The sequence below is a fragment of the Schistocerca serialis genome, chromosome 8, assembly GCF_023864345.2.
Source record: "Schistocerca serialis cubense isolate TAMUIC-IGC-003099 chromosome 8, iqSchSeri2.2, whole genome shotgun sequence".
NCBI lineage: Eukaryota > Metazoa > Arthropoda > Insecta > Orthoptera > Acrididae > Schistocerca > Schistocerca serialis.
The window spans coordinates 242,615,034-242,642,973 of NC_064645.1; the positions used below are offsets into that span (position 1 = coordinate 242,615,034).

Genomic DNA, 27,940 nt, shown 5'->3' on the forward strand with positions numbered 1-27,940 from the left:
GGCATGGATGTGTGTGATGTCCTTAGGTTAGTTAGGGTTGGGGTTTAGTTGTTTTGGGAAGGAGACCAGACAGCGAGGTCATAGGTCTCATCGGATTAGGCAAGTAAGGGGAAGGAAGTCGGCCGTGCCCTTTCAAAGGAACCATCCCGGCATTTACCTGGAGCGATTTAGGGAAATCACGGAAAACCTAAATCAAGATGGTCGGACGCGGGATTGAACCATCTACTCCCGAATGCGAGTCCAGTGACTAACTACTGGTTAGTTAGGTTTAAGTAGTTCTAAGTTCTTGGGGACTGATGGCCTCGGAAGTTAAGTCCCATAGTACTCAGAGCCATTTGAACCATTTTTTGTCGTCTGAGGTCATGTATACGATACTGGAGTAGCGTCTTTGACTTGTAATCAACACATTGTATATCCTTCTTTCAGTCCCACCTAACGCGTAAATTCTGAATAAAAATAACCGGCACTGGCGAACAAATACACATGGAGTCAGATAAGTTCTGCCAAAAGCCTTGTCAAAGAGGAGGAGAAGCAGAGTTTCAGAGCAGCCTCTTTCCCTTGGGGTGGGAAACTGCCCCTAAAAGCGGAAGAGTCAGCAATGGTCAACGGCATGAGGATGCAGAAAGCACGTAACAAATATCCACAGGACATGTGGCCAGTAATTGTAAAGGTGTCGTGATCATCTCTCCGTTAACGTTTTCCAGCTACACAGAGAAAAGCTGGGAAAACATCTGATTTACGAACTCGCCTAGTTTCGCACAAAAGCACTTACAATCCAACATAACAAGAATCGTTCTTGACGAGCTGGGAACTCTCTCTCTGAAATGCAGAAACAGTACCATGTGATCAGGAATTCAGTAGCGCGATATTTTGCTCTGTTCCTCTCATTGCTGGAAAGCTCGCTACGACGTGATTCTGAATAATTACGAAACATAATTATGTAATATAGACAGAGGTCATCTAGAACAGTCAACCCATTGAAAGAGTGCAACTGCAGCAATTACTGTTCTCTCGATATCGCATTTACTCTTAATCACAGAACTGCTCCATTACGAAATGATAATGTAGTACTCATCTGTGGCAGCTGATGAGCGCTTAAATCTTCAAGCAGTTTTACTTATTCATGCGTAACGATTTTTACGGCACAGTACTTTTATACTACTGTTACATTTCGCAATTTCTCGTTTCTGTGCATCAAGCGACTAAGTTTACATTGTTAACAGTAAAAAAATTGTATAAAAGTAAATTACGAGGGCTGTTCGGGAAGTAAAGTCCGATCGGTCGCGAAATGGAAATCACTGTGAAAATCACAATTTTTTTATTCGTAACAGTTACCTACACCTTCCAGCTACCTCTCTAAAAAGCCGCCTCTCCGACTTAGACATTTTTCGTAGCGTTGTACAAACTATCCAGTACCCTCGTCACAGAACGCAGCAGCCTGTGCTATCTGCCAATTATCAATACTAGTCTACAGCTCGTTGTCTGTGACAAAATGTTGTCTTTGTACCCAGCAGTTCATGTGAGCAATGGCACTGAACTCAGAGGGAGGCATGTAAGGGCTGTATTGTGGGTGATCATACACTTCCCACCGAAAACGCTGCAAGAGAATATTCATTGCCCCTGCAGAATTGCTTTGAAGAAAGAAAGCATGACATTTGTGTTATGTGGGCTGCATAGCTTCAGGCGAAATCTCTCACCAGATCCACATACTTGGCGGGAGACAATGTTGTTGTAGGCATCTCTACGTGCTTACTGTGCGCTCAGAACCGAAAAGAGCGACATCACGCGATCCATGTGCATACTAGCGACACTTCCCATTCATCATATTTTCACAGTGGTTTCCATTCCACGCCAAATCGGACCTTAATTTCCGAATATCCCTCGTACAAACATTTAACATATTTTAGTTTACATCCCTTGTTCTTAATTCCGTTACATAATAATACACTACTCACCATTAAAATTGCTACACCAAGAAGAAATGCAGATGATAAACGTGTATTCATTGGACAAATATATTATACTAGAACTGACATGTGATTACATTTTCACGCAATTTGGGTGCATAGATCCTGAGAAATCAGTACCACCTCTAGCAGTAATAACGGCCTTGATACACCTGGGCATTGAGTCAAACAGAGCTTGGATGGCGTGTACAGGTACAGCAGCCCATTCACCTTAAACACGATACCACATTTCATCAAGAGTAGTGACTGGCATATTGTGACGAGCCAGTTGCTCGGCCACCATTGACCACACGTTTTCAATTAGTGAGAGATCTGGAGAATGTGCTGGTCAGGGCAGCAGTCGAACATTTTCTGTATCCAGAAAGGCCCGTACAAGACCTGCAACATGCGGTCGTGCAGTATTCTGCTGAAATGTAGGGTTTCGCAGGGATCGAATGAGGGGTAGAGCCACGGGTCGTAACACATATGAAATGTAACGTCCAGTGTTCAAAGTGCCGTTAATGCGAAAGGAGGTGACCGACACGTGTAACCAATGGCACCCCATACCATCACGCCGCACGCCAGGTGATACGCCAATATGGCGATGACGAATACATGCTTAGAATGTGCGTTCACCGCGATGTCCCCAAACACGGATGCGACCATCATGATGCCATAAACAGAACCTAGATTCATCCGAAGAAACGATTTCTTGCCATTCGTGCACCCAGGTTCGTCGTTGAGTACAGCATCGCAGGCGCTCCTGTCTGTGATGCAGCGTCAAGGGTAACCGCAGCCATGGTCTCCGACCTGATAGTCCATGCTGCTGCAAACGTCGTCGAACTATTCGTGCAGATGGTTGTCGTCTTGCAAACGTCCACATCTGTTGACTCAGGGATCGAGACGTGGCTGCACGATCCGTTACAGCCATGCGGATAAGATGCCTGTCATCTCGACTGATACGAGGCCGTTGGGATCCAGCACAGTGTTCCGTATTACCCTCCTGAATCCACCGATTAAATATTCTACTAACAGTCATTGGATCTCGACCAACGCGAGCAGCAATGTCGCGATACGGTAAACCGCAATCGCGATAGGCTACAATCCGACCGTTATCAAAGTCGGAAACGTGATGATACGCATTTCTCCTCCTTACACGAGGCATCACAACAACGTTTCACCAGGCAACGCCGGTCAACTACTGTTTGTGTATGAGAAATCGGTTGGAAACTTTCCTCATGTCAGCACGTTGTAGGTGTCGTCACCGGCGGCAACCTTCTGTGAATGCTCTAAAAGCTAATCATTTGCATATCGCAGCGTCTTCTTCCTGTCGGTTAAGTTTCGCGTCTGTAGCACGTCATCTTCGTGGTGTAGTAATTTTAATGGCCAGTAGTGTATACATCGCGAGCCAGTGGACACATTTTTAAACACTTCTTCATTTCAAGGTAAAGTAATTGTCATCTGGTGCATACATCACATTTAGAAAGAATGAACCTTTCCCTCCACCTTGATTGTTTCAACACGTTCAGCATTTATACTTTCTTAGGCGTTACTGGTCGGGAGCAACATATTTCAAGAATAATAAAGCATCGATGACGAAAGGAATGCTGCATAGCTTACAGCAGTTAGCCGTTCTGGTTGCGTCAGCCTCTTCGTATACGCTGCCCACGTCTCGAGTTACTTGAGTGCTATTATTAATCACTCTCTTTCCTATAATGCTAGGTCATTTAAGACTACAAGAAGTTTCGCTGCAGCATTAGCTTCCGCGAACAATATGCAGCTTCCTTTTTCCAAAAAATAATTGTGCCAGAAATTCGGAGAATAAAAGAAAATTGTGATTCCTCAACTTCTCCAGGCGTATTTCTTGCTTGAACAGTCCACGGGTGTACTGCCGGTCCATAGTGTCCAACGGGCACAATATTTCGGCGATCAGACATGTCACCATCGTCAGGCGCCAAACTCCATGCTTCTACGTCAACGGGAAGTACCCTATAAGTTTCGACGAGTAAGTTTGAGAGTATCAAAATATATTACAGAAATGGCCTTATCTTCTGACTGCATTGATAAGTTTACGTTTTTTACACCGCCAAGGGATCGTAGACATTAGGATGTGGCGTGAATTTCAACTTGATACATAGTCCCGTTCCTGAGAAAAATGAGTCTTAACAATCATACAGACAGGCGGACAACAACGTGACTCTAAAAGAGTTCTGTTTTTACCCATTGAGGTACGGAACTATAAAGAAAGTACCCAGGAATCCAATAACGTGTCTTAAATACCTCATTTTTACTAACACGATTGAGCCGTACAGTATATCGTTGAGCCGTTCACACATTTTGCTTCACACATGTTGTTCCTCGTTTCAAGTACCCCACACAAACGGATTTATTTATATACTGACGAAAAAAATCGCAAAACGAATAAGGAGTTCTGCGACACAAGTGAAAGTTGGCAGGCGTGTTTCTACTTCTAAAAGATGACGTCTGTTCACATTTCGTGCCAGTCGCTTAAGGGTGGCGGTAGTAGCGACACTATGACGATACATGTTGCAACGGCCGTGAGCGTTAGTTACCTTTGAGAACGGACATGGTGAATCGATGTTAGTCAAGATTGCCTTTAAGGTGGCAAAGATGCCATTATCAAAAAGTCAGTGCCTTTGAAGGAGGTCGTGTAATAGGGTTATGAGAAGCTGGGTGTTCTTTTTGCGATAGTGTAGGAAGACTTGGCAGGAATGTAGCCACTGTACATTATTGCTGGCAGCGGTGGTCATGAGAATGGGCAGTCGCAAAAAGTTAAAATCTTCTGGGTCATTAGGCCGCGTCATATTTCCTCTAAAATAATCGACGTTTCGACCCCTCTGCTGGGATCTTCTTCAGGATTTTCAGGTATCCACTACTGCTAAAACTGTTCAGGATTTCCAGGTGCCCACTACTGCTAGAACAGTTTTAGCAGTAGTGGACACCTGAAGACCCTGAAGAAGATCCCAGCAGATGGGTCGAAACGACGATTATTTTAAATATGAAGCTGCCTAATAAACCACAAGATTTTAACTTCACTGACAACGGCCACGAAAGCCTGCAGACTTACATAAGCCGCAAAAAGGTCGGGCTTCTGACGGGTACGTGGCACTATAGATGGGGAAGTTGACACCACAGTGACACAACGAACTGCTAGTAATTGGTTACTTCGAGGACAGCCTCAGAGCCAGACACCCTGTAGCGTGCATTCCACAGACCCCGAACCACGGGCATTTCCGCCTTAAATGGTGTCAAGCGAGAGCTCATTGGCGATCTGGGCGAAGGTGTGTTGTGTTTTCTGATGAAAGTTGGTTCTGCCTGGATGCCAGTGGTAGCCGTGTGTTGGTTAGAAGTAGGCTAGCTGAGTGCATGCAACCAACCTGTATGCGTGCTCGAATTGGTACGTCTGTTCGATGATTCGACCCGTTGTGCTGCCATTCATCAACAGCATTCCAGGGGGTGTTTTCGAACAAGTTAAAGCTTACCCGCTCACAAACCCCTGATGTAACTCAATATGCTCTACAGAGAGTCGACATGTTATCTTGGCCTCTTCCATCGACAGATCTGTCTCTAATCCTTCCCGCGCCCGGGTTCCCGGGTTCGATTCCCGGCGGGGTCAGGGATTTTCTCTGCCTCGTGATGACTGGGTGTTGTGTGATGTCCTTAGGTTAGTTGGGTTTAAGTAGTTCTAAGTTCTAGGGGACTGATGACCATAGCTGTTAAGTCCCATAGTGCTCAGAGCCATTTTTTTTTTCTCTAATCGAGCACATATGGCATCCACAAACAGCATTAGCCGTCCATGTATTGACCGACCACGTGCAACAGGCGCAGAACTCCACGCCACAAACTGACATCTGGAATCTGCACAATACAATACAAGCACATTTGCATGCTTGTATCCAACATTCTAGTGGTTACACAGGTTTAAAATGAACGAGCATTTCACATCTGCAGTAGCTAATCTCATGCTTACTTTAAACTGTGATTTTGCAACATTAATCACTCAATTATGCTACCAAGACCAATGTATTCCAGAAATCTCATTACCCTACATTAATCATTTTTTGGTGTTCCGATTTTTCCGTCATTGTAGTGAAGGTCATCTTCTGCCTGGGAAACAAAGTAGATTTTTCCTTCGTTCCGCCTTTTCCAACTTTTTCACAATGGTAGTACATCCGTGAATGTTGTTACCAAATTTGATGAATTTCGGGATGATCTGGGAGGGTTGCTGCACCTATGGAACTCACCAACTATGGGAACAGAGATAAGGTGATATCCACCCACACCCAGTTTCAGTGAGGCTGTGATGTAACCAGACGGTCTTGAGGTCAGCGTTCGGTGATGACGCCCCCTGCCCTTTCACTATGACCACTCTTATCTTCCCGTCTAGAACGGCCTGCCGCTGAAACAAAGCCACAAACCGGGCCGCCTCCCGTTCATACAACGATAACAGGTCGCCGTAACTGGCGAACGGCGTTTGTTTCTCCTGGTAACTGCAGCCGTCACGCGACTACGTCAGCCCTGGATGAGTGCTCGCGACACATTTTCCATTCGTCGCTACCAGTTGTTACACCCGGATAAGGACCGCGAGACAGATGGAGAACTGGCAATATTTTCTGAGGAATGGCTCCGCATAAGGTATTGGAACTTGCCACCCCTCCATCTAAATCTCAAAAAATAGAGTGAAAAGTTTACTCAGACGTATTTGGTACAAGTTCCGATGCAGCAAACATAGGTATATTAACTGGCTTTTGCTCGACGTCCAGATACTGGCTCAGCAAAAATCTTTGTATACTTGCTGTGAAATATACGGAAACTAATCCATATATCTAAAGAAGTATAGGAGGGTCGTTCAATAATTAATGGCTCTGAGCACTATGGGACTCAACTGCTGAGGTCATTAGTCCCCTAGAACTTAGAACTAGTTAAACCTAACTAACCTAAGGACATCACAAACATCTATGCCCGAGGCAGGATTCGAACCTGCGACCGTAGCGGTCTTGCGGTTCCAGACTGCAGCGCCTTTAACCGCACGGCCACTTCGGCCGGCTCAATAATTAATGGAACATATTTTTTCTCAGAATGATATTTTCATTCTGCAGCGGAGTGTGTGCTGATGTGAAACTTACTGGTAGATTAAAACTGTGTGCCGGACCGATACTCGAACTCGGGACCTTCGCCTTTCGCGGGCAAGTGCTCTACAATCCGAGCTACCCAAGCACGGCTCACTGGTAGAATTGAAGCTGTGAGGACCGGTCGTGAGTCGTGCTTGGGTAGCTCAGATGGTAGAACAATTGCCCGCGAAAGGCGAAGGTCCCGAGTTCGAGTCTCGGTCCGACATACAGTTCTAATCTGCCAGGAAGTTTCATATTTTTTCTCGACCAATTTCTGTTGAAAAAAGCTGAATTTGCTGTACGACGTCGTGGAATATTCCCGCTTTAGTCCCTAAAATTTCATGAAGTTCCAATAGGGGGCGACGCTATACGTATCTTTCAAAATCGCTTCTGTGAACGAGCTGCGTTCCAAGCAGAGAGCGGAGCATTGCCGATATACATAGGCGCACGCATAATTTCTACGGAGACCTGTTAGCGAAAAAAAGCAAGGTGAGTCGGTGTGCTAGGCTTCTGTCATCATCGCAACAAGGTCGCACAGACCTGTCTGATCTCCGCGTCCCAGCCGGCCGCACAAAGCCTCAGGAAATCGAAGAAACGATTTCAGCGAGTTCGTGGCCACAAAAACGCAAACGAACTTCTTCGTCTCCATGACAACGCAAGGGCTCACTCAGTCTGCGCACCCGAGAGGAGTTCACAAAACTTTACTGGACCGTTCTTCCTCATCCACTCTTCAGCCCGAATCTCACACTTACGTGACTTCTTTCTGTTTGGCCCAATGAAAGATGCACTCTGCGGACAGCAGTACGTGGTCGATGAGGAGGTTATTGAGGCAGCAACACATTGACTCTGACGTCGACCAGTAGTGTGGTACCAGGCGGGCGTAGAAGCCCTCCCAGTAAGGTGCCGTAAGGCCGTCGCATTGAACGGCGATTACGCTGAAATATAAGATTTTGTAGCCAAAAGAGTGGGGAATATCAGATATATTGGAATCCCGAATAAAATCAATCTCCTTTAAGAAAAACAGGTCCATTTCTTGTTGAAGGCCCCTCGTATCTGCACAAAGAGTTCGGTACTGTGATCAAAAAATGTTTCATATGGCTCTGAGCACTATGGGACTTAACTTCTAAGGTCATCAGTCCCCTAGAACTTAGAACAACTAAAACCTAACTAACCTAAGGACATCACACACATCCATGCCCTAGGCAGGATTCGAACCTGCGACCGTAGCGGTCGCGCGGTTCCAGACTGTAGCGCCTAGAACCGCTGGGCCACCCCGGCCGGCCTACTGTGTTCCAAACTGCCAAATTAGTGCATTAGAACCAAAAGACCTTTATCAATGATTCTGTCAACAGTTGCAGTATTTATATTAGGCGAATAGTTACGAACGATATAGGTTCACTTTCAAATCTGAGGCTACATACTTTTCAGTCTTGTCAGTGAACAGTGAATACAAAAGTAAAATTACAGTAAAAAATTGCCGCAAGGGATTAGCCGAGCGGTCTAAGGCGCTGCAGTCATGGACTGTGCGGCTGGTCCCGGCGGAGGTTCGAGTCCTCCCTCGGGAATGGGTACGTGTGTTTGTCCTTAGGATAATTTAGGTTAAATAGTTTGTAAACTTAGGGACTATTGACCTTAGCAGTTAAGTCCCATTTGAACATTTTGAGTAAAAAATTCAAATGTAACAAATTATTTGAATACAAACATACCTGCACTGGCAGTGTCTGATCTTAGTAATAAACAGCAAAGTGGCAACATAAAATTTATAAATGTTTGCAGAATGAATGCCACGGTCCGCACATACCTATTACCAAGCAAAAATCAAACTTGATGTCAACATAGCCAACAGCATCAGGAAGCTTTCGATGGCGCTAGCGACGCGCCTCGCGCACAATCGCACGTCCGCAGCCAAAGGGCGTGTCGCGTTTTAAATGTGGATGCGCCTCAGCACCTTTTTTAAACCTGACATCGATGCAATGAAGGAGGAAACAAACGTAGGTCTCAAAAGAAAGTTGCTACAAGCAACATTAACATCATTCATAGCTACTTTGACATGCAATAAAAAATTCACAGTCCGGTTTTGGAGAATAAACATTTATTATCAATGCCAAGGTTGCCTTCTTCGGTGTTGTGTCAAAACATCAAGAAGAAAAATGACATATGCAAGAATATTATAAGAAAAATTAGTAATATAAGTAAAAATAAGCTTGATTAGTGATATAAAAAGTGGTATAAGTGCACCACATACTGTTTTATAGATTCAGTAGGCCATTACTTTGTCGAAAACTCAAATGATGAAACCTTAGGATAACAGCTTAGATTGTGGAGCCATTTTCAGTACTTTACTCACCATCCATGTCCATTGTACTACTGCACGAATCGCACTCGGAGATCTGTGACAGCCGTGTTGCTACTGCACATCGCCCACTCCCGGATTTATGTCCTGTACCTCTACCAACCCTTTTCACATTTGTTGATCTCCCATCACATTTAAGTGACATAAATTTCGTGAAAACTGGGAGGAAAGAGAGGTAGTAGTTCGTGAAGATTTTTCCATTTTGGTTCCATGATTTTAAGATGCTCAATGTACAGACTACCGAGTTGAATGGTTGGTTGCCTTCCTTTCAGTTTCCCTTGGAAGTTTATATTTAGAAATTCAAAATAGGGATTAAAAGTAGCCTTCATCACCATTAAAAATGGCCTGTTTTCTCAAAACCCATTGAGGGCCACTTCAAGGGGCGTTTCGATTCATTCTTGATGGTACAAAGCTTCATATCAACAACGCGATCCATTGCGTCATCCGCAACAAAATCACTTTATTGAATTTTTATGACCTTGAAGCTCTTGCTTGCTTTAAGAACTGCGTTAGTCCAGTCGTCGGGAACAAACACGTTTTTGTATTATACCAAAATCTCTTATCACGCTCCATGTGGGTATGACATGGCTCGAAGAATTTGTGGTCAACAGCATCAAGAATACTTTTCTTAACGACACACATCCAAAACTTTGCCGTATTCTTGTTTCTATTCTGTCCTCCACAACAGGCATTGCATTCAGTTGGTTATCTTTTAACATATGCAAACAGGAGGTAATCTCGTGCAAATCACGCGATGCAATAGTTTCGTTTCACAAAAGCATAGTTGCTTTGCCTGTTCCTAAATTATTAACGCAAAAGTTGTAAGTGCATAGTTGTCACATGTCCTATTCTTTGTTTGTGGTTAGAACGGGCGTTGTTAATGATTTTTTTAAGATCAAATGCAGCTGCCGATACTTCATCCACTTTGCTCTCTTTGTCTATTGACTGATCATTCTTCTTAGATTTCACGGCGTTTTTGTTCAAACGATGACGCCATTCCTGTTGTGCTTACAATTCTTCGATTTGGCAAATATTTGTTGCTGATTTTATGGCCACGACAAAATAATCACACCTATTACATGTAGGCATATCTGGATGTGGACAGTGAAAGCTGAGATTAAATTGATTGTTAAAAATGTGGCGATATTTCCGTTCCTTCCATTCCTTTACAGGAGTTTCATTATGCCTACTGCATTCTTCTAGTATAAGGTTTTTGTTATCGTCAAATGTGGTGAGAGGTACTGTTTCTTGGGTTTTTGTAGTCTTGAATAATTACTAGTGTTCGGAGAAGTGCGCTACTATTTTTTCTTAGTTGACTGTAGAAGAGGTTTTGACGTTGATAATCTGCCTTTGCACTCTCTTCTATCCCATGAAGACACACCAGTTTCACTAGCTCCATCCGTTTCCATGGTAAATCGTCCGTTTGAAATATCGAGCGCTTTTAAGAATCCTTTACACACCGTCTTACCTGCGACTGAGCTTCTATCATTCCATTTCGTATCCCCACAAACTATTACCACCTGGTTTTTTTTATTTTTCTTTTTTTGCGTTTTGTGACATATACAGTATTACATTTCTGAACAATTAAAATATGACGGTTGCCCAGCAAGTAACGCACCGCATTTTTTATTCAACAGTCCTTTATTTAACGTAATGAGAATTACACACACGAAAGAATATTGTTTCATCTACATATCCTATTTTTCCACATAATCTCCGTCCCGTTCTATGGCTTCCTCCGGCGCGAAACAAGCTCGTGTATGCCCATTCGGTACCAATCCTTGTCCGGTGGCGGATCCAGTGCTTCGTTGTGTGAATCGCCTCCTCAGCGTCCTCAAAATTTCTTCCACGAATGTCGTCCTTTAATGGCCCAAACAAGTGGAAGTCCGAGGAGGCTAGGTCAGGTGCGTCAGGTGTGACAGCCGTGGATGGTCTCCCCGACCGCTGCAAATCGTGGAGCTAGCTCCGCCGAACCGCTTCTTGTGACCTCACCCTCCGTGCCCAGCGACTAACTGTACTTCAGTCGACAGCAGACGCTCCATAGACTTTGCACAAGCGTTTGGGAATATTCCCCACAATTTCTTTCTCTGCAGTGCGAAATTCAATGACGGCACGTTGCTTCTAACGTACGAGAGTGAGTCAAATGAAAACCTTAAATATCTTTAAATATTATTTATTGTGCAGAAGTGGTACAAAGCTGTATCACGTTTCAACATAATCTCCCCCACGCTCAATGCAAGTCCTCTAGCACTTACAAAGAGCATAAATTCCTTTAGAAAAAAATTCTTTTGGTAGTCCACACAACCACTCATGCACCGCGTGGCGTACCCCTTCTTCAGAACGGAACTTCTTCCCTCCCATTTCGTCTTTGAGTGGTCCAAACATATGACAATCGCTTGGGGCAAGATCTGATGAGTATGCTGGATGAGGAAGACACTCAAAATGCAGGTCTGTGATTGTTGCAACTGTTGTACGGGCAGTGTGGGGCCTTGCATTGTCATGTTGCAAAAGGCAATCCACGTCGCTTTGATTTGATTTCAGGCCGCAGATGACTTTTTTAGGACATTTGTGTATGATGCAGTGGTGACAGTGGTCCCTCTAGGCATGTAATGCTCTAAAATGAGGCCTTTTTCGTCCCAAAAGAGTGTCAGCATAACCTTTCCTGCTGATTGTCCTGTTCGAAATTTCTTTGGTTTTGGTGATGAAGAATGGCACAATTCCTTGTTCGCTCTCTTCGTTTCCGGTTGGTGGAAGTGAACCCAGGTTTCGTCCCTCGTAACGATTCTTGCAAGGAAGCCATCACCTTCTCGTTCAAAGCGCCGAAGAAGTTCTTCACAAGCATCAACATGTCATTCTCTCATTTCAGAAGTCAGCTGCCGTGGCACCAATCTTGCAGAAAGTTTGTGAAACTGGAGCACATCGTGCACAATGTGGTGTGCTGACCCATGACTAATCTGTAAACATACTGCAATGTCATTCAGTGTCAGTCGGTGGTTTTCCTTCACTATGGCTTCAACTTCTGCAATGTTCTGTGGAGTCACAACTCGTTGTGCCTGACCTGGACGAGGAGCATCTTCCACTGAAGTCATACCGTTTGCGAACTTCCTACTCCATTCGTAGTCTTGCTGCTACGAAAAACATGCACCACCGTACTGAACCTTCATTCCTCGATGAATTTCAGTAGGTTTCAGACCTTCACTACGCAAAAACCGAATAACAGAACGCTGTTCTTCCCTGGTGCAAGTCGCAAGTGGGGCGGCCATCTTTATACTGATACTGCGACGGTATGTGTGCATCTGCACTATGCTGCCACCTACAGGCCATTCTGCAAGCTGGTAGCACGCTTACCAACTTACAGGATAACGGCGCGAAATTTCGATTTGTTATTACAATTTTAAGGTTTTCATTTGACTCACCCTCGTGCATTGCCTACAGACGCCGTTTTGAAACTGTCCTGCAGCTACACTATCTGTCGGAAGTGACGGAAACTTGGAGCGCCCACTCAGGGGACTTCAAATAATAGGTACGTAACGTTTCGCATTCGTAGCGTTGTTTTCGGCTGAGAACAAAAACCGCAGTGCATCGTATGTTACCTGTCTTAGCACCACTCTGATATCTTATCGCGATCCGACTGAACATTTGTGGGTCTCTATTCACACAGTACTTTGTTACAGGTAACTGCTTCATCATCTTCTTCTGTATACGCCGGGAGCCCTACGCTATTTTTAGCCCGGAGTGCCGTGACCACCGGCTCGCTCGTTGTCATTTTGTGAGTCCCGTTAGCAGTCAGTGAAGCACGACGGGCGCAGCGAGCTCCCCCAGCATCCTAGGGCTTTAGCCACCTCTCTGTGGCCGGCTCTGCCCGACTCACAACGCAACACACACACCTCCGTGGCACAGCTGCGCGTTCCGACACTTCTTGCAGGTCTGATTTCGCGCCGGATGCCGGCACGAACTCGTGCGCTTCCGTGACCGACAGCTGCCTCCCGTTTCTTGTCCGTAGTTCCACCCGGCGCAGTCAGACGTGTCTAACAAAACAGCCGCTGCGGGGTGCACAAGTACAGGTGACATACCTGACGATACGACCGAAGCTATTTCACGGACGATTTGTTCATCTGACAAACCGACGAAAAATTCTTAAACATTGGTAGCCTGTTTCCAGGAAGCGAAAAGAGGTCTCTCTTTTTATTGGAACATCTTTCTGTTTCTCAGGTTTGATGTCGAAGAGAGTGTTTCAAATTATAGTGTCAGTGGAGGAGAAAGTACGAAATTTACGCAGATCCTTATTGATGTACTGAGTGCACAGAGTTGTACGTACTACAGCCACATCCAACTTGTAGAATTTCCAGTCTTCGGATGAGTATTTCTTTATGATATTAACAAAGTAGGTACACTCAACAACCACATCTGCAAAAAATACATGTGATCCTTGCAGGTTCTTTCTAGTTTGAGATGTTGCTATCAAGTCATTAAATTCCCTTGAACCTTTCAGTCCGCCACATTGACGTATTTATAAAGCATGGCCGGCCACTGTGGCCGAGCGGTTCTAGGCACTTCAGTCCGGAGCCGCGCTGCCGCTACTGTCGCAGGTTCGAATCCTGCCTCGGGCATGGATGTGTGTGATGTCCTTAGGTTAGTTAGGTTTAAGTAGTTCTAAGTTTAGGGGACTGATGACCTCAGATGTTAAGTCCCATTGTGCTGAGAGCCATTTGAATTTTATAAAGCATGCACACACACCCACACACATTCTCTCTCTCTCTCTCTCTCTCTATATATATATATATATATATATATATATATATATATATATATGGTTTGCTATAAGGAAAGCTTTTTACTGTGCAGCGCTGTAACTATACACAGGGTGTTGACTATTATACACTATGTGACCAAAAGTGTCCGGGCATCCCCAAAAAACATACGTTTTTCATATTAGGTGCATTGTGCTGCCACCTACTGCCAGGTACTACATATCAGCGACCTCAGTAGTCATTAGACATCGTGAGAGAGCAGAATGGGATGCTCCGCGGAACTCACGGACTTCAAACGTGGTCAGGTGACTGGGTGTCACTTGTGTCATACGTCTGTACGCGAGATTTCCTCACTCTTAAACATGCCTAGGTCTACTGTTTCCAATGTGATAGTGAAGTGGAAACGTGAAGGGACACTTACAGCACAAAAGCGTACAGGCCGACCTCGTCTGTTGACTGATAGAGACTGCCGACAGTTGAAGAGGGTCGTAATGTGTAATAGACAGACATCTATCCAGACCATCACACAGCAATTCCGAACTGCATCAGGATCCACTGCAAGTACTATGACAGTTAGGCGGGAGGTGACAAAGTTTGGGTTTCATGGTCGAGCAGCTGCTCATAAGCCACACATCACGCCGGTTTATACCAAACGACGCCTCGCTTGTTGTAAGGAGCGTAAACATTGGACGATTGAACAGTGGAAAAACCTTGTGTGGAGTGACGAATCACGATACACAATGTGGCAATCCGATGGCAGGGTGTGGGTATGGCGAATGCCCGGTGAACGTCACCTGCCAGCTTGTGTAGTGCCAACACTAAAACTCGGAGGCGGTGGTGTATGGTGTGGTCGTGTTTTACATGCAGGGGGCTTGCGCCCCTTGTTGGTTAGCGTAGCACTATCACATCATAGATCTACATTGATGTTTTAAGAACCTTCTTACTCCCCACTGTTGAAAAGCAATTCAGGGATAGCGATTGCATCTTTCAACACGATCGAGCACCTGTTCATAATGCACGGCCTCTGGCAGAGTGTTTACACGATAATAACATCCCTGTATTGGACTGTCCTGCACAGAGTCCTGACCTGAATCCTATAGAACACATTTGGGATGTTCTGGGACGGCGACTTCGATACCTGTCCTCAGTGCAGCACTCCGTGAAGAATGGGCTGCCATTCTCCAAGAAATCTTCCAGCACCTGATTGAACGTATGCTTGCGAGAGTGAAAGCTGTCATCAAGGCTAAGGGCGGGGCAACACCATACTGAATTCCAGAATTACCGATGGAGGGCGCCACGAACGTGTAAGTCATTTTCAGCCAGGTGTCCAGATACTTTTGATCAAATAGTGTAGTTACAATAGAAAGTAGCGAGCAGAGGACAATGATAAGAGCAAATTATCCTAATAAATAAAGATTCGGAAGCTAATTGTTTCCTCGATACAACGTATTCGGCTGTCCGAAAGAACATCGCATCGTAATTCGAAATAATACAGGCACTGCCCTACCGGCTTTATCTGCCGACAGCGGGCAAGCAACTTTCAAGCAAAATGTCTCGTCTGTACGCGAACATACACAACGGATGTACGAGTACAGGTTGTAGACACATGGTTGATGACAAATGGAAGTTTGGGTGTGGGCGTGAGTCGTGCTCGGATAGCCTAATGATAAGGCGAGTGTTCGCGATAAGCGGGAAATCCTGGTTCTATTCCCGGTCCAGCATAAATTTTCACAGTCGTCATTCCATTATTCATCTGCTGGTTGTCTTCATTCGCAACTGCGAATACATTTCATGTTCTTGTTATAAAGCGTTTGTCCTCAAGTGAAAATCTCCAGTTTGGATCCTCGGGAACTCTGTTACCAGGTGCTCATGTACCAAGTGGTAAAAAGTTGTATCGGGGAAATCATTGCTTTCCAGAGCTAAGTATATTAGGATCAGTTTATTACATCATTGTCTTCTACTATCCCCTCTCGTAGGATAACAAACACCCTGTGTATAGACTCAGCGCCGTTAGCTACAGTAAAAAGCTTTCCTTGTAGCAGACATTGTCGTACCTACGCAGTACGTAGTTAATGGAATTCGTGTCTTTTTCAAATTTTTGGTTTCATAATAAATCGAGAAACGATAACAATTGTGAAATCCATGCGGTTTATCACTGTAATTTGTAAATTCGTTGTTATATGCAACCTTGCGCATTTTCGGTGTGAACGAATATTGCAATATTTAAAAAAAAAAACTTACGTTTCTCATTACTCTCCCTGACATCTATGACTCACAATTCCTCTGCAAAAATCCCTATTTCAGTAAGAAGCAGGGCTTAAAATGGTTAAATGTGAAGAAACACACACATAATAAAGAACTGCATGCTTTGCGTTCCTTAAAAATATCAATGAGGCTTTAAAACAGAGGACTGGCAGATGTTTACGTTTGCGAGTGTAGTTTCTTAATATACCTAACCAGCATGTAGTTTGCTTTCCGGTGTTCTGCAGAGTTGTTGTTTCCGTTTTACGCACTATTACGAGGAGCACGTGGCAAGTGCCATCACACGATTTCCCAGGAACTTTGCTCAGTGGAAGAGGGAGTCAAAGTAAGCGAACACGTCTCTCGGCTTACCCGTAGATACTCGACAATTACTGAAAAATCGACGGTCAAGGTTTTCGAAGTATTTTCGGAGAACTATATGTGCCTTTTTAGGGGCAATGTCGTCAGATGGAATGGACGCTCAGTTGTTAGCGTGGGGGCTTTTTAATTTTCAGCCCCGTGTTCGAAATCCAATTATTGTTTTTATTTACTTTATTTCAGTTCTGTTGTTCTCATTTATCTACCTATGTCGGGAGAAGGTTACTACACGAATGTTTCTTTTCGAATCGTGGGATACAAGGAAGTTATATTACTTGCCAGAGTACAACAGGGTTTCACAATAAGTGTCACACATTTGTTATAAAATATATATGTGTATAATAAGTTGTGGGGTTACAATCGTTTTAAATTCTCGTATTCTGTTTTTCATTCTCATATCAATTCTTATATAACTCTTATACTTTATACATATGTTTATGGTTCAGGAAGATTTTTATGCTTTTCCTTGGATGATACTGATCGTAGAAACAAAACACAGATGTTCCCAACACCACGAACATCGCGCGAAGGCATGTTTGCCACAGTGACGTTTCTTCGTACGAATCTCACTCGGGAAAGAAACGTCTTAACACTGGTGAAGATTTTGCGCGTTGGTAGAAATTTCGCGGCAAACCGTGCATAACGGATCACCATTCACAAAACTGACGTTTGCAGTTGATTATGAATCAAGATAAATACTGGACTTACACCGAAAACAGTTTCAAATAATTTTCTCATTCTCCTTTTTTTTAAAAATTCATTCATTTGACATACAGTTAGTAGACGAATAAGGACAACATTATATCAACATACGCTGGAAAACAATTCTGTTGTAATAATTTCTACACAGATGGGCACAAAAATGAACAGCAAATATAAAAGTAATAATCGTGTTTCGAACACAGAACACAAAATTAAAAAGCCACTACGCTACCACAGTGCCATCATTTCGTCTAAGGATATCGCGCGGTAAAAGGCACAAAAAGTACCTGGAAAATACCTCGAAAACTTTGACCGCCGTTTTTTCAGAAACGGTCGAATATGTACGGATAATCCTAGACACGTGTTCTCTTAGTCCGATCACTCTTCGACTGATTGAACATTTTGGGAAATCAGATTATGGCACGTGACATGTTCTCCTCGTGAGGGTTCAGCACAGATGAATGCCATGCGTTGGTCCCTGGTTAGATTCCCGGTCAGAACGTACTTTTTCTTCGTTGGGAGCATGGGGGTTGTGATTTGATCATCATCGACACGCAAATCGCCGAAGTGGCGTCAAGTAAAAATGACTTACACCAGGAGACCGAGCTCTCCGGAAGGGAACTCCCGGCCAAATATGCCGTACGCACATTTCATTTACGTACAATAGTTCGGTAACGATCCAACCGTCTTCAACAGATACTTCCTGCCTGCCTCCAACCAGACCGTGAAATATTGTTGGTCATACGCAACTGCTTATAGCCGATTTCGATTCCCGACGCCCACTACGCCCTTTGATCGTACTTCATCTTTCAGAGTTTGCACTGATACTCCGTGAAACGCAAATTCTCTCAGCGTTTCTAACTCTGGTGGATGAGACGGCCGACGAGATTTTAATTAATTAAGATGCCGAACCCCAAGCCTTATTTAAACTGGAACCGGCATCCCTGTTTATAAGATTTCCTGACATTTTTATTTCGACAGACTACGACATGCTGTCCCATAAACTTGATGCTTTAAGAACGATACTGGCCCTTTGTATTCAATTTCATGATTATATTTCAGACAGTACTCGGCGACAGCTGATTTGCGTGGTTGTTTAAGTCAGGTGTGTCGCTGATGTTTCCTGCATCTCTCCTCGACCGTTCTGCTAGTGTGCCCAATATAACACAAGCCACATTCGCATCCAGTGTGATTCTAAAAGAAGAACACCATAGACCAAGCAATATTGAAAACGATATGATTATCATAAAAAATCAGTAAAGACAGACACCTCCTTACTTTCCAAGAAAATTTCCACATACAAAAAGAATTAACACAAAATAAACAGTTGCTCAAAGACCAGATAAATATCCTTTACTCACCCCCTTCCACTCTCCCACCCCCACCCCCAACCCCCACCCCCCGCTCACAGTTTTATTTCACTTTTCACTCCTCACCTTCTCCTCCAACTCACACTTCATCATACTGCTATATACTTATGTCTTATGTCCACTCAAATTGGTTCCCCCCTCCCCCACCCCAAAAAAAAACTCGATCACGACTCCTTCTCTACTCTTACACAGTACATAAATACACAAAAACATACATAAATAGAATTACACACATACAATAATCTAAATTAAAAGACAATATTTGTAGGTCAAAGACAAAGTAGTGGAAAGGTTATGTTAGCAACACTACAAAACACAAAGAGCAACACATACTTGAAGTACAAAAACAAACAGAAAACAGTGGTGTGCATAAAATTGTGTTGTGAGAAACGTATAGTGCTGCGGAACATCTAAAAAGTAGACGAAAATTATCAGTGTCTAACACAGAAAAACAACGATGCGCTAGCAAACCGCATTTCGCGATGTAAGCGAGAAATCAGCCGAAAAATCACCGTAAGCACAAACCAGCCTATTCTTAATTAACTGCTTTTCGATCTAAAAAGTAAATCAAAACGTAAATAAACTTAATTACAGACAACTGGTGATGCTTTACCTCAATAAAGCGAAACGCGTCTGGTAAAACCGCTACGGTCGCAGGTTTGAATCCTGCCTAGGGCATAGATGTGTGTGCTGTCCTTAGGTTAGTTAGGTTTAAGTAGTTTTAAGTTCTAGGCGACTGATGACCTCAGAGGTTAAGTCCCATAGTGCTCAGAGCCATTTTTTGTAGTTGCAACGACGGATCAAAAATACCCTCATGAATTATAACTTCTGTTGGTTTAAAAATTCATATTTATCATAGAAAACACATTCCTATACTAAAGCACGTCAAACCGTGGAATACAACATAACCAAATGTTGACAATATCCTGAAAAACTTAAGTACGTTGCATACACAATCCTGACACTTAACAGGCGATTAAGTAGCATAAGGACATTCTTGGTTCTCATAAAACTGGTCCTCAAATCCACTACAGTTGAAGGCGGAACGGATGACAGTCCACGAGGCGCTCGTAGAAGTATGCCAGATTGGCACAACCTCTGACAGGAGGCAAACGTGACAATGATACACGGCAGTGACAGCTGCTGCCAGCACAGAGGGGCTCAGTGACTTTCGGAAAAAGTCACGTCTCTTCGTACCGCAAGAACAAGAAGCCTCAAGTAACCACAGCAGTAATGCCCACATCTGTTGCTCGCAAATTACTCTGAAATATCACAGCAGTCAGTGGTGTTCCTCTGTTCTCTCAGCACTTAGCATTCCGATCACGGGACAAAGTGCTCTGATAAACGTCTTGCGCGGACTCTATATTCCGTCGAGTCGAAGCCACCTCATCCTGTCGATCGCAGATACTTGTCTGAATTCTCGTAGAACCCTGCATTTTGCTCTCAAAAGTTGTATACATGCTGAAGCCCATTTCATTGTCATTTTCCTTGCACTTCTTTAACGATGAGAATATTAGGCACATTCAATGCTGTTGTTGTATTTTTCCTGTGAAAGGCGCTGTTGCGAGATTTACTGTTGCAATGGCTCATCTGGAGACATCTTCTACGAGGCTACTTGGACCGTGATCACTTGTGTCAGTTTCTGATTCTGTGTCTATGTTTACATCTATACTCTACACGCTATCTTACAGTGTGCGGCGGTGATTTTTTTCTGTTACCAGTATGGTCAGGTGCACTATTTTCGGATAGTTAAGGAAATCTAATGATACGGATGGTTAGAAATCAGCTGATTTTCGTTATGTAGAAGATGTAATAGATATAAATGCAAAGACTGCTATAGGCATGCGTATTCAAATACAGAGATATGTATACAGGCAGAATACGGAGCTGCGGTCGACAACGTCTATGTACGATAACAAGTGTCTGGCGCAGTTCAAAAAAAAAAAAAAAATGTGTGAAATCTTATGGGATTTAACTGCTAAGGTCATCAGTCTCTAAGCTTACACACTACTTAACCTAAATTATCCTAAGGACAAACACACACACCCGTGCCCGAGCGAGGACTCGAACCCCCGCCGGGATCAGACGCACAGTCCATGACTGCAGCGCCTTAGACCGCTTGGCCAACACGCGCGGCGTCTGGCGCGGTTGTTAGATCGGTTATTGCTGCTACTAAGGTAAGTTATCAAGATTTAAACGAGTTTGAACGTGGTGTTATAGTCGGCGCACGATCGATGGGAAACAGCATCTCCGAGACAGCGATGAAGTGGGGATTTTCAGGTACGATCATTTCACGAGTGCCCTGTGAATATCAGGGAACCGGTAAAACATCAGATCTCCGACATCGCTGCGGCCGGAAAAGTATCCCGCAAGAACGGGACTAATGACGACTAAAGGGAATCGTTCAGTTTGACAGAAGTGCAACCCTTCCGCAAATATCTGCAGATTTCAATACTGGGCCATCAACAATTGTCAGCGTGCGAACCACTCAACGAAATATCACTGATATGGGCTTTCGGAGCCGAAAGCCCACTAGTGTACCCTTGATGACTACACGACTGGGCCCGTCAACACCGACATTGGACCGTTGATGACCGTTGATGACCGGTAACGAGTCCCGTTTCAAATTGTACAGATCAGATGAATATATACGGGTATGGAGACAACCTCGCGAATCCATGGACCCTGCATGTCAGCAGGGGACTGTTCAAGCTGGTGGACGCTCTGTAATGGTGTGGGGCCTGTGCAGTTGGAGTGATATGGCGCTCCTGATACGTCTAGATATGATTCTGACATGTGACACGTACGTAAGCATCCTGTCTGATTACCTGCACCCATTCATTTCCATGTTGCATTCCGATGGACTCGGCCAATTCCATCAGAACAATGCGACATCCCCACGTCCAGAATTGCTACAGAGTGGCTCCAGGAACACTCGTCTAAGTTTAAACACTCCCGCTGGCCATCCAATTCCCCAGGGATGAACAGTATTGAGCATATCTGGGACGCCTTGCAACGCGCTGTTCAGAAGAGATCTCCACCCTCTCACACTCTTGCAGATTTATGGACAGCCCTGAAGGGTTCATGACGTCAATTCCCTCCAGCACTACTTGAGACATTAGTCGAGTCCGTGCTAAGTCGTGTTGTGACACTTTCGAGTGCTTGCGGGCCCCCTACACGATATTAGGCAGGTGTACCAGTTTCTGTGGCTCTTCAGTGCGTTTTTGTATGTGATTCTTACTATTCTCATAGATCAGTGTTTTGATTGTGTTTTCCTCTGTGTCGAACCGTCGTCTGACAACTCACAAAGTATACGAACTGATGTTTTCTGCACGGTAGTACCGCACCACTAAGCGGACTACGCCTGTCACTATAGACCAACCTAAAAACATACAACTTATAATAGCTATAATTTTTAGCATGCAAATGACGTAAATACTGATCTCATGTTGTTCAGTACACCGTCTTGAGTCACCAATAGAAATTATTGCACTTATACCCGCTGTGCCCTGTATAACAATTTATAGCGAAAGTAAACAGACTATATTCTTTAATTTATGTCAAAGAAACTTGAGCTTTGAAGAGCGTACTAAAAAGGCGCGCAATTTCAGATAGTATTGTTCCTAATTTCGGAGAGGGTTATTTCATAAGGAAAAAAATGGTTCAAATGGCTCTGAGCATTATGAGACTTAACATCTGAGGTCATCAGTCCCCTAGAACTTAGAACTACTTAAACCTAACTAACGTAAGGACATCACACATATCCATGCCCGAGGCAGGATTCGAACCTGCGACCGTAGCGGTCGCGCGGAAGCGCCTAGAACCGCTCGGCCACACGAGCCGGCTCGTAAGGAAAATTCAGGACTGCATGCTTATAGGAATGTCATACAATTAGAAAGAACTAATGTTGATACCATCCCAACTTGATTGTGATAATGATAGCCTTGCAACTATACTGAGGCTAACTTTTGCAGTTTTCCATTTTGTAGGTCTTCAAGCAAAGTTCCTGAGTCCCAGAGTATCCTTCTTCATCTTTTCCTCTGCACAACACTTTCTTTTCTTCTTCCCGGGTATCTCCTGAAAAGAGATAAAAAGCGAAATTTTTAAAGAGTCCTAATTTTTCTATGATCTAAATTAGGCAACCTAACAGTATCTGAAACTTGGCACCTACACCACTTGGCGAATAGGGCTGAACTACCGAAACTTGAAATGAGTTATTGCAGTTAAAAGCCACTGACAAGTTTTACTAAATATCATATACATCACTAATATATAACACTAAAATATCAAACAACTTACCACACATCTGTGACACGTCTATTGTGTCTGCAAATTATTACATTCATGTGCAAGATTTTAAAGAAAAATCAAAAAATGGTTCAAATGGCTCTGAGCACTATGGGACTCAACTGCTGAGGTCATTAGTCCCCTAGAACTTAGAACTAGTTAAACCTAACTAACCTAAGGACATCACAAACATCCATGCCCGAGGCAGGATTCGAACCTGCGACCGTAGCGGTCTTGCGGTTCCAGACTGCAGCGCCTTTAACCGCACGGCCACTTCGGCCGGCAAGAAAAATCAAGTTCGAGCACGGAATGTGAATGATGCGCTTGGCACTTAGTAGGACACTGAAAAGGCGGAAGCACAAGGAGTTCAGCTACTTTCCGCACCTTAGCCTCTCGTTTATACCTCTCTGTGCTATTCTAAAATGCTGCGTGGTCATTCCTCCAAATGTACGTTGCCAAATGTAGACGTCTCACTTTTGAACGCGACAGTAGGTACTGCATACTGTGTCTTCATATATAAAAAGAAGCGATATGGGGGAAATAAGGGATGCCCTTTAAGCACTGTGGTCCATGTTACGTTACCAGCGAAAATGAAATGGATAGCTATCTAAGCGGCTTTTAATTTTCTCGATACGGAGCATGAAAGACTACGCGAAGCATGGTGCACGCGCAGTATACCACGGCAGCCGACAGAGCGCAGTTGTCTTCAGATAAACGTCGCGCCTCCGAAACGATAAACCACGTCTCGGCCAGAGCGTCGGGTTCACGTACACGCACAGCCTACTGTGCGTTGCAGGGTGCAGCTGAGGTGCACTTGGCTGTACCAGTGCGTTTATCTCCCAGCTTTCACAATACGAGCTCTCTAAGAAGACTCTAGGAGTGGCGGTTGATGGAAGTACATGAAACGATAGAAACCTATGTTGGCAGGAATGGAAAGGGTTACACCAACGACGACCCACAACCAAAATGATGCATTAGATTTTCCAAGCCTGTCGGATAAGTCGATCAAAATTACATCTATATGCGAGCGTATCATCAGTATCAAACGCCGCCCATAAAAATGGGATTTTTCCAGGACTCTTTATTTTGGGTTCTATTGGTGACATAAAGGTAGAGTCAAGTATTTTGGATAGCCCGTATACCAACCACAAGGATCGTCTCACTGTAGCTGTCCTACGCTACACGATAAAAGTTTGAATATTACACAGTTTCTCCAGCTTAGGAAAATGAAGCAAATCGGTCGGTTCTTTCTGCATTAGATATAGTCTGCGGGCCATCTTAAGGAGCTTATGAAATCACCATTTAGTTTATGGGCGGTTTCTGAGAAAACCGAAAACCATGGTTTTTGGTACCAAAAGCAGGCCGCGGATTCTAAGATAGCTATCCACCGCAAATGGCTGCCGTTTTTGCGATATATTCCAAAGATTCCGATCTGCAACAACCTTGAAAAATTTTCTAGTTATATTTATCCGTTTCCGAGATACAGAGGATCGAAGTTACCCAACTCGTTCTCGTAAAATACGCATGTAATACCCGGTGTCAGGCGAAAACGTAGCTGTGAAGTGACATAGCATGAAGAAATATGCTGTGAAGTGTCTCCGTTACTGCCAAAACCGCACGTTGTAGTAGTGAAACATATTCGAAATTTTTGTGCACATAAAATTTGGTCGGATGTGTCAAATTATATAGTTTTGCGGTATTTCAATTTCTTATGGGTTAACTACCAAAACTGTAGTGGCCCCATAAAGTTCTTTTCAATTGAATGATATGCCCTGCTATAATGGGGAAAAGAAGGGACCCAGCGGAAAAATGCTCTTGTTTATTAAAAGTTGACTGAAAAGTGTTGTACAGGCTGGCTCATTCTACCTTCCTCAGTACCGTTAAAAAGTTTCCCAAAAATGTTGGCATTCGAACATGTTCGCGCTTCTTTATGCTGAGAGAGAAGGAGATAGTTCCAGCGGGAAAGAGGCGGAAAGGTAATAAATACTGGAAGACAGTAGATAGAGGTTGTGGTTTAGAAAGAGCGAAGCAGACAGTTGCAGTGTGAGAGAAACAGTGGCAGTCGAACATAACTGACGGTGACAGAACAGTGCTAGGAAAAAAGTGAAGGGGACGGTGCCTGTGGGAGAGGAATAAAGAAAAGGAGAAAGTGGAAGTGCATTTGAGCCAGTGATGATGAGAGACAGAATCTATGACAATGACAACGAGAGAGACAGAGAGAGAGAAACATTGAGAATAGACAGCAGCAGTGGGAAGGAATGAATGAGATAGTAGCAGTAAGAGAGAGCAAGAGGGAGACAGTATCAATAGCACAGAACGAAGTAGATTGTGGTTGCGAAACAGGGGACACTGAAAGTTAGAGAGACACAAAGAGATAATGACAACCAGTTGAGATGAATGCAGAAGTGAGAATGGGCAAGTGGACTAGCTGGTTGCGTGCGAGCTACAGTTGTGGGAGTGACAGGTGAGTTGCATGCTGAAATGAGCTCGAATATGTTCTCGTGCCAAAATTTTTGGGAAAGTTTATAAAGTTCACCCAGTACCTTCCCAAGAGGTGTTCAATCGGGTTCAGATTAGGCAAATTTCGCGGCCAAGTTAGTTTTCCTACAAATTGCTCAAACCACTGTAGCATAATTCTCGCGGAAAGTACCATCGCAGCTGGGGAAGACAACAAGCACGAAAGGGTGCAGGTGGCACGCAATGATATTCACATAGTTCACAGCTGTGCATTCGATTACAACCATAGGTCCCATGGAAGTCGAAGTGAATATACCTGCAGCACAGTACTGCCCCTAATAGCCTGTGCCTATGGCGCGTCGCACATTTGGAACAGCGACCAACAACCTCATGTAACATGTTTCCATCCACAATCCGAACTCGATTATGCTGTATCCACTGGAATCGTAATTGATGATGTCGTTGGTTCAAAAATGATTCAAATGGCTCTGAGCACTATGGGACTTAACTTCTGAGGTCAAAAAAGTGGTTCAAATGGCTCTGAGCATTATGGGACTCAACATCTGAGGTCATCAGTCCCCTAGAACTTAGAACTACTTAAACCTAACTAACCTAAGGACATCACACACATCCATGCCCGAGGCAGGATTCGAACCTGCGACCGTAGCGGTCGCGCGGTTCCAGACTGTAGCGCCTAGAACCGCTCGGCCACCCCGCCAGCTGATGTCTTTGGATCAACATGGGAATATGCGGGGGTCGCATGCTGAGGACCCCACTTTCAACAATGTACACTGTGCGGTGTGTTCCGAAACACTTGTGCCTGCGTCGGCATTATATTCTGTCATCAGATTGGCTCAGATTGCCACCTTTACAGAGTGGACGAGCCCCCAATCTCCAACTTTTCTGATGTGGTGTAGGCATCGAGCAACTTGCACCTAGTCGTAGTTTCGACGCCCTTCAGCTACTTTCCACATATGTTTACGACAGTATCACGCTAGCAGCAGACCAGTTGAGCCGTTTCCGAGATGCTAAGGTAGTGCCCACGCATCGAGTCACAGCAATCTACCGTTCATCAAAGTCGCTAGGTTTCCCCGTTTTCCCATTTGCGACTTACATGTTCACTGAATGATTTCCCATTCGACTACTCTTATACATTTTCCTCGCCACTTCACGTGTCCACATCAACACCAAGTGACATCGAGTCTTATAGTGGACAGTGATCATATTTTAGCTCATCAGCGTATATCGATTCAGCAACACCCATCAGCCACCTCGCACTTGTGGTATCTGTTCATCACTGGGACTATCTGCAGAGATGGTGACGCAGAAAGAAATCAAAATTGCGAGAGATACATTACACAACACTAATTCAGTTCTTAGGAAATTTCTTTCTTACGTTATCATAATCCATTGTTAGCTCAGTTTACAATAAAATAGTTATTTTCTCTTACATACTTTTTTGCTGTAGAGCATCAGAATCCCAAAGAACTTTCGTCACAGACAACGAAATCACACGTACAGCAGAATGTAATTTTTAACGTAAACAGACTTCTGAGGATGAACCTTTCGGATTGAAACCGGTACCGGCCGGGGTGGCCAAGCGGCTCTAGGCGCTACAGTCTGGAACCGCGCGACCGCTACGGTCGCAGGTTCGAATCCTGCCTCGGGCATGGATGTGTGTGATGTCCTTAGGTTAGTTAGGTTTAAGTAGTTCTAAGTTCTAGGGGACTGATGACCGCAGATGTTAACTCCCATAGTGCTCAGAGCCATTTGAACCATAGAGGGGATAAAAGCGCAATCTTTTACTTAACCCCACAGATAAAAATCACAAGAAATAAGGTCTGGAGACCTAGGAGGCCACCAACGATGAAGTTCATCTTCTGCTCTTCCTCATCCAATCCTTTCTCTAAGCACGTAAGACGTTACCTAAATTGCATCATTCCAGGACGTTGGATTGGGCACTGTTGAAAGTCTGCGACATCGCTCTGTTGAAGCTGTGAATTCGATAACTTCGTGTGTGGCGGCAAATGAGATACCGTTTTGATATTTGTCGTGTAACACATTCTGCTGACATTGAATGCATAAAAATTTGAACTTTTCTCTTTTCATGAACGTTCGAATAGTGCTGCCTGTTACGGTTCCTCATCTCTTATATAGTCTCCCTACATATCTTCTTTCACTTCATTTATAACTGAAAGCTATTAGCGGGAATCTTTCTCCAGCCATACGATGTACTTGTTCCTTCATTTTCTACTATTTTCATTTTTTTTCGTTTAGGTTATACATTCCTAACTGTTTCCTTATACTCTCATTTCGTTTTCGA

General features: G+C 44.1%; 1 protein-coding gene across 1 annotated transcript in view; it reads left to right on the forward strand.

Annotated features, from left to right (window-relative positions):
- The window catches only part of LOC126416274 (tubulointerstitial nephritis antigen-like), a 544,598-nt gene that overhangs the window by 272,203 nt on the left and 244,455 nt on the right, over positions 1–27,940 (forward strand). The gene's annotated exons all lie outside the window — the stretch shown is intronic.